Here is a 7,567-nt window from a genome sequence, read left to right as displayed (position 1 = left end):
ACCCAAATTTTGAAAATGCCCACATATAACACATAAGTTGGTTACCACTACTCAAATGGCTCCCAATCCAAACTAGTCCTTGGAGGCTTTAGTCTTCTATTAAACCATATCTAATCAAAATCATATGCTTATTAAATAAATGGCAACACTGTTTCTATAAACATTAATGGCTATCCTAAGAACTTTAGACTACCGGCAAGTAAAAGGTCAAGGAGTTGCGAAATTATTGTTATTTCGATTTTAAATGCAAGTCCTAGTGAGCTTACGCAGCTGGCTAGTAAAGTTTGAGGGTTTCCCCAAACCTACCGACGTGGAATCGGCTCTAGCCGCGACGCGTCATCGTCGCTAAACGCATGTCGTCGATATGTTTGGGGAGACCCTTATAAATTTTGGTGCACATCTTACAGCGGAAACCACCAGTCAAGATGAAGCTAAGGTGCTAATCGTTTACAGTTTTACACCGTAACGAAACGGTAATGTCTTTTTCAGTCTTACAAATTAGTGCATCAGACAGATATATAAGGATTTCGTTTGCTACGGCGCCAACGTTGGGCCCCGAGTCCTTATTCATGTACCCCGTGTATTTCATGCACTAATTTTACGTCTGGAATTTTATTATTTATTTATTTAGTAATTACAAACAAAAATCTCAACTTCATTTACACAGTTTGTCTCGATACCTATGTCACTCCGTGCTAGATGTTATACAACACAATATTCATTAAGGAATTGGACATATATTTTTATTGTGTATTTGTTCTTGGTTGTATGTTTTTTAATCACCTTTGTATTTATTGCACACATGCACAGGGTAGATAAATTCGTCGCCAAGAATTAATCTGCAAGTTCAACTTAGGTTACAATATCGCTAAAACGGTACATTACCCGACAATGCCCACACAAATCAAACAGTACCTAATACACTATCGGCCAATGTTATGTATATCAAAACATTTGCATGCCTCCAAACGAGACTTGCGTGCTGACGCCCACTCACCAGTGCAATACTATGCAATCGTTCGACGTATCGGCATCGCATTTAATGTTGTAAACCCTATACAATGCGGATTTCTCCATGGTTTATAAAAACTTTATGTGTTTCTGCTCAGTGCGGTATGTCATGCGAAGAGCGTTGCGCCAGTCCGTTACTATTGCTTCTTGTTGCTTTCATTTGTCACTCTAATTACTCTTTTTACTAAAGTTGAGTGCCAAAGTGTATGGGAATGTTAAAAGAACGTGTATAGTTAATTTATTTAAGACTTCGCATGTATATATGAGTAAACTATTCGCTTTAATAGTATACTTATAGTTACTTATCCACCCTGTGAAATAAACAAAAATACGTCACTGTCATATGCTACTGTTAGAAAATAAGCTCCACTTTTATAAAATAGGCGGCCTATCGGTGAAAGGCATAAATACATTTAAACAAAATATTGTCTTCAGTTACCGCGATAGTTACTCATTAAATAAAACAATTAATACGCGATTTAATCCGTTTCCATAGTTTTATTTAATAAATACATTTAAACACTTCAAATGGGCTTTTAGAGTTATATTTTAAGGAACTAATTACAATGATCCAATTCATCCAATCGCTGCTTCTATCCAAATTCCCCGTCAAGAGTTCATTCTTTTCTTGACATTTACAGATTATTCTAAATTCAAATCTAATACTGCCAGTCACCGAATATCAAATGCTTTTCATTCTGCATATACTCGTATTATGAAACCTCTTACATTAAGGTAACGGCGCCTATTAACGTGGTACTTAAGCAGATTTCAAAAGATACCAAAAAATTAAGGGTATCAAAGCTCATTAACGACCACAAATATTTTTTTTATGGAAGAGTATTTATTGAACTACTAGTTTTGAAGAGTTTTAGGATCATTTTAGTTTATTATATGTCATAAAATGATTATTGAAGCCAACATACCTAAATTTTCTATTACCGTGGTAATGAACAGGTTGCAGTTCTATTAACGCGAATTGAGATTTCATTACCGAGGGTATGAATGACAGTGTTTTTCTGCCATCGGTAAATAGAAACCCATCTCAAAATTCGGAGCTTAATACCGACGGTTGAATATACAAATTATGACAAATACATATACCTATACTATCCTCCTTTATGAATACCCACAGAAGACTCAGTTTCACCTAAGAAATCTGTACTTACGGTACACTAAATGTCATATTTTGATACAAGACTAATATGTCGCTCGGTAATAGATACTTCTATAGGAACCCATTACCGACCCAAACAAATATTGCATGGATCGGTAATAGATTCTTATATATTCTATTAACGAGGGTTATCTGATCGTACCATCGGTAATAGGCATAAATTGGAGTATTATAAAATCTAATTCCGACCCATAAAAACAAAGTCATACAGATGTATTTTCATTACAAATCAAAATAAAATATTGCAACCTTATATTTAAACCAAGCTTACATAACTGGTAAGTAAGCATCAGACTTTATGTCAATGTTTAAAAAATTGACAAATTAACGGTTTTCATAGAAACTACTAAATCAGTCATGAAGTTTTTGCTAAAAATTAAGGTTTTGTTGAATAATTTTCATACCGCGTAAATAGTTCTTTGATAGCGTGAATAGATCAAGATTGAAACAACTGTAAGACATTATATAACTGATCACATATACTTAAAATAAAGCAAAAAGAACTAATATCACTACTTTAACTATTACCGTGGTATACCACAGTAATAGAATCTACTCACGAAATGGCGCCTTTCACCGCTGTCTTTTAATTTCCACTTTAAACACATTTCCAGGCTAAACAATACGTAAAAAGTACTCAGAAGTCATGTAGAAAACTATAAACAATAATTTGAAATGCATAACTTTCACCTGTTTGCCATAATTATTACGTAAACTACTAAATGAGATTGGAGTTCACTTAGGTTTAGCGTCACATGTCAGTATGACACAAACTCTTCTCGCGGCCCCGTGGCAAAAACTGTCAAATAGCGAGCGTCTTCTTTCATTCACACTCTCTATCGCCTATATGTGCGTTAGTCAACTAAACAGGCTTCCTTTGTGTGAGTAACTTTTTTTAAGAAATTGGTCGGTTTGCCTATAAAATGCGTATTTGCAAATGCGGCGGTAATGGACGTCGATTTCGATACCCGCGTTGATAGCCGCCGTTACCTTACCTACCTTCGATACAACATTGTTTTATTTAAAAACAACCACGGCATCGAATTCTATATATCTATGAATTCAGTACAACTAATTATAATCAACTAGATGCAAGTCCGTTGACATTACACCCGGTGATCGTTCGATGGGTAAGTCGATCCCGAACACCCGACACGGCGGATCATCTGACGATACGGCACGGGACCTTGGCGCGCTTACGGAATCCGCGTCTCATGCGTATCGGGTTCAACCGCTCCCTATACATTTCACGTATTCACGTGTTCGTGAAATATCCTCCTATTTTATTGTAGAAGCACACCTTGGACAATGGCGATCAAATATGAGAAGGAGGCGCGTTCCCAAGCACACAGTCTAAGCTCGTGTAGGTGAACGCGAACCATGTTTGTACGATAGATACGCATTGTGAGATGTGACAGGTCGACAGGCATCTTTTGGGCGAGCTCACTCTATCGAAGGCCACGTCTTTGCCTTTGGCTAGTCTGTGGTCAAGAGTAAGCCCATTCTTAATAAAAAAAAAAGTTACGAAGAATAGCATGCTATTGACTAAAAAACTCATAATGTCCCCTTTGGTAAAACGATAGGTATTTGGTAGAACGAAGTACCTAATATTCTACCTAAGTCTCTGTTTCATATAACATAATGTCAGCCCTAGCTGATAATTGGTAAATAATGCTTTTTAGCAAATAGTCCGTTATATGTATATATTTTTTTCAACAGAACGAATACTTCCCTTTTTAATTTTTTGAAAGATTTAGTTAATTACAGAAATACATTTGAGCGTACCCATTAGCCTGGCCCGCAGTGTAACCGTATTTTACTAGTGTACCTTTGCTTTGTGACATTTAATTAATTATATGTTAATGTTACGTTTTGTACGGATAAAGGATCGATTAATTAAGTTTAATGTTTACTTTAACTTTAGAGTTGAGAGGGTTCTTTATGTGGCTTAAATTGTCTCCAAAAGGTGATAAAAAAGTGAAAGTAAGTGTTTTAATTACAGTCTCAACATTCGTGTTTTAAGACTTTACCTTATATTCAACTTTGTTCACTTCACTCGCAATGTAGGTACGTGGTTTATTAAATTTTGCTTGTTCCAATACCCCGCCGCGGGCCGAGTCGAAATCGGTCGAGCCGACACGCCCTTAATTCGAAATATTATTAACACCTTTCATTTAAATAACTTAAAAACTGTTTTTGATATTTATATGGGAACGTAAAACGTACGACGGCCTGGAAGACAAAATACAATCAGACTGAATGAATAACCGGTAGGATCTATATTCAACTGGGAAAAATGCTTCCCTTGGTATAAAATTGTGAACATGTCTTATTTATAATATTTTTGAAATTTTACCTACCCATTATAATTATTATCCTTGCTTGATTAAAGATTAAGTGGCCATATTTAAACAAAGTGGGTTAAATAAGTAAAGTAAAGTAAAGTAAAGTAAAATTTATTCATTGTTAACTGTGTACATAAGATGGTATGATATACAGGAAATTCGGTATCAACAGTTGCCCATTTCGAGCGTACAATATTCTTAAAAAACTACTGACTATATTAGCTTACTGGCTAACTTATAATTATTACCCGGGATATTTCAGAAAAAACTCATATAGGTCGTAGAAAACATTTTCTATCAACCAATTTTTTAACTTAAGCTTATATCTATTACCCTCCAACATCTTTATCTCAACTGGTAAGGCATTAAAAACACGTATTGCAGTATTGTATGCGCATCTATAGTACAATGCGTTATTTGATTTTGGACACACGAGATTAAATTTATACTGCTCTCTGAGATTGTCTCTGCGTGACGATTTTTTCCTAAAATAATCATTGTTGTTCTTTATAAACAGACAAAGTTCTAAAATGTATATCCCAGTAAGTGTAAGATAACGCTTTTCTTTAAATATCCCATGCAAAGATTGCTCAGTATGCATGCGATATATTGTGCGCAAGCATCGTTTCTGGAGAATGAATGTACTTTGGATGTCCACCGAATTTCCCCAGAAAATAACACCGTATGTTAGCAGTGGAAACACACTTCCGTAATAAAACTTTTTTCCGACATCCTCAGAGCAAGTAGCCGAAAGTATTGATAGTGCATAACACTTACTAGATATAATCTTATTTATTTTAGCAATATGTTCCTTCCAGTTTAAGAAAGTATCTATTGTGATCCCAAGAAATGGTATACTATTTACTTCTTCAATCAATGTGCCACTTTCTGCAACATTCAAGCACAGAGAGGGTGTTTTATAGTTTCTGAAACTAATAAGTTTTGTTTTGGTTAAATTTACTTTTAGATTTAGAGTTTTAAGCCAGTTAACCACTTTGTGGAGGGTGTTATTAATATTTTGTTCTAATTCCCAAGTGTTTGACTTATCACCCGAAAACAGTATTGTTGCGTCGTCAGCAAACAAAATACATAATTCATTGACAATTTCTGGAAGCTCATTAATATAAATCAGGAACAACGTAGGCCCTAAAACACTCCCCTGAGGTACCCCGACTTTAATAGTTTCAAAGGCTGACTGTGTGCTGATCAAAGTTTCTGCTCCTTGTCATAACTAACAACCTCTGTTGATTGCTGCCTATTCGTCAGGTAACTTTCAAATAGTTTCAGAGCATGTCCCCTTATTCCAGCATTATCCAACTGTTTTAAAAGAATTTCATAAACAACACAGTCAAATGCCTTAGACATATCTACCAACAGAGATACACATGGTTTGTTACTATTGTAAAATCACATGTACAAGTAGTTGTAAAATCACATGTTTAGGAGATATTTTTATAAGACGCATTTTCTAGGTTGTCTATACACGGTGAAATAACAACTACATACATTTCAACTGTCATGATACCGCTCATTTCTACGGAACAGCCAATTTTTTTTCGCGATTTCAGCATTGGTCTCATGATAAAGGTTGTTCATTATGACCTCGAAAGTCACTACGCAAAGTTTTAACGGTCCTTTTTATTTCACCCTGTATAATTTAAACAAAATAATATAACAAAGTATATAAAAATAAGAATACAAAAACTAAATTGCATTGACATGTATTGTTTTCACATTTAATGGAATTGAATTCTAATGCTAGTTTGTACGCTTTAGAGAAATATCATATCCAACAAAGGAATATAAATTCGTAATGGCAAATCCACCAATGTGACCATATTTCACGTCTCATTAAGTATTATGGTAGTAAAGAATCAATTCTCCGTTTAATATGTATTTAACAAGATAATGTGTAGGTGTATCACAAATGCGGAGAGTCCAGCGATATTAATTTATATGGATTCGTCATTTCATACGATGTCTGTCGAACATTTTCCAATTTGCTCAAGCGCGACACGACTAGTCAGTCTAAGATAGGCAAGGATTTGGACAGCCTTACCGGCCCAAATGTTATTTAAAAAGTCAAACTTCTAAGAAATGATCGTTACTAAATTATCGTAGTCTAACTTTAAGCGCACTTGGCGTCAATTAAATGAATTTCGTCGCCAATTAATCGGCACCATTTGCAGGCTCGTAATGGCAAGGCATGACAGAGTAGCGCTTATTGACACAAATACAAGTCATCTTATGGACATGTCCATCATAAAATAAAGATATTTATTTACCAACACAACACGAAATGGAAATGGATGAAATCAGAGTAAGTAAAACTAGCAGCGTTTTACCTTACAATAAAACGCATATTAAGCGAAATACCTTATTTGAAGCCTATTTAATATATTGAGACAGCGATACTGCTTGTAGATGCGTAGCGGTTCACAGCAGGTACCTACAGCTGAACACCTGTAAACAACTTGCAACTCCAGTTTTACAATTCAGGTTTCCCCTTCCACCAGGCGACCCGTGCCGTAGGGACGGCAACGATGTTTCATCATTGGTTCTCAAAATATTAATTTAACCGAAGTTGCAATATACCACTTACCAAACGGTTGCATCATTTATGAATTCAAATGTGAAATGAAATAAAGACGTATCTTCGAAACTGAATAGTCTAAAAATGTTGTTTACTAGCAGCGAACAACAAATACCCTCAAATGGAAAAATAAATGTGCCTTGGTTTATTGCAACTGAGTGTTGTTGCCACAGGCGTAGTTAAAAATATAGGCTTCAAATAAGGTATTTCGCTTAATATGCGTTTTATTGTAAGGTAAAACGCTGCTATTAAGCTTCTGTACCGTTATTTGAAGCCTATTTAATATATTGAGACGTGTCTGTATTCGCCTGGTGGTCAAGAAACGCCAATGTGATTAATTGAATCGCCAATGGAAATAACAACTTCAAGTGCACTTCACACATCAGATACCTTGTGTACCTATATGGAGGAATGTGAATTGCAGCTGACAGCAGCTGCAGT

The sequence above is a fragment of the Leguminivora glycinivorella genome, chromosome 11 (assembly GCF_023078275.1).
Source record: "Leguminivora glycinivorella isolate SPB_JAAS2020 chromosome 11, LegGlyc_1.1, whole genome shotgun sequence".
NCBI classification, from domain to species: Eukaryota; Metazoa; Arthropoda; class Insecta; order Lepidoptera; family Tortricidae; genus Leguminivora; species Leguminivora glycinivorella.
The sequence above is the reverse complement of the archived record's forward strand: the minus strand, read 5'-3'. Positions refer to the sequence as shown.